Genomic DNA, 1005 nt, shown 5'->3' with positions numbered 1-1005 from the left:
CACACACACCCTAGTTGCGAGTTGATGGTAAACTTGCAATGGTGGGCCACGAATAAACACACACAAACACACACATCCCATAGTTGCGAGTGGATGGTCAACTTGCAACTGGGGGCAACGAATAAACACACACACACACCCCTAGTTGCGAGTCGACGGGCAACTTGCAACTGGGTGTCCTCAACAAAACACACACACCCTAGTTGCGAGTCGATGCTTGACATGCAATTGGGGACCCCTTGACAAAAAGAGAGAGACACACACACACCCTAGTTGCGAGTTGATGGTCAACTTGCAACTGGGGACCCCTTGACAAAAAGACACGCACACACACCTTTAGTTGTGAGTTGATGGTCAACTTGCAACTGGGGGTTCTCAAACAAACACACACCTTCTAGTTGCGAGTTGATGGTCGACATGCAACCGGGGACCCTTGACAAAAGGACACACACACACCCCTAGTTGTGAGTCGATTATTGACATGCAACTAGTGACCCTCTACAAACACACACGCACACACATCCTCAGTTGCGAGTCGATGAGCGGGTTGCAACTGGGGGCCACAACAAAACACACACACACACACACACACACCCTCCTAGTTGCGAGTTGGTTATCGACATGTAGTTGAGAATCCTTGAGACACACACGCAAACACAAATAGACACACACACACACACACACCCTAGTTGCGAGTTGATGGTAAACTTGCATTTGTGGGCCATGAATAAAAAAACACACACACACACATCCCCTAGTTGCGAGTGGATGGTCAACTTGCAACTGGGGGCCACGAATAAACACACACACACACACACACACTCCTAGTTGTGAGTCGATGGGAAACTTGCAACTGGGTGCCCTCAATAAAAGACACACCCCCTAGTTGCGAGCCGATGCTTGACATGCAATTGGGGACCCCTTGACAAAAAGAGACACACACACATACTAGTTGCGAGTTGATGGTCGACATGCATCTGGGGACCCTTGACAAAAAGACACACA

Source organism: Triticum dicoccoides, chromosome 4A (genome assembly GCF_002162155.2).
Source record: "Triticum dicoccoides isolate Atlit2015 ecotype Zavitan chromosome 4A, WEW_v2.0, whole genome shotgun sequence".
Classification (NCBI taxonomy): domain Eukaryota; kingdom Viridiplantae; phylum Streptophyta; class Magnoliopsida; order Poales; family Poaceae; genus Triticum; species Triticum dicoccoides.
The sequence above is the reverse complement of the archived record's forward strand: the minus strand, read 5'-3'. Positions refer to the sequence as shown.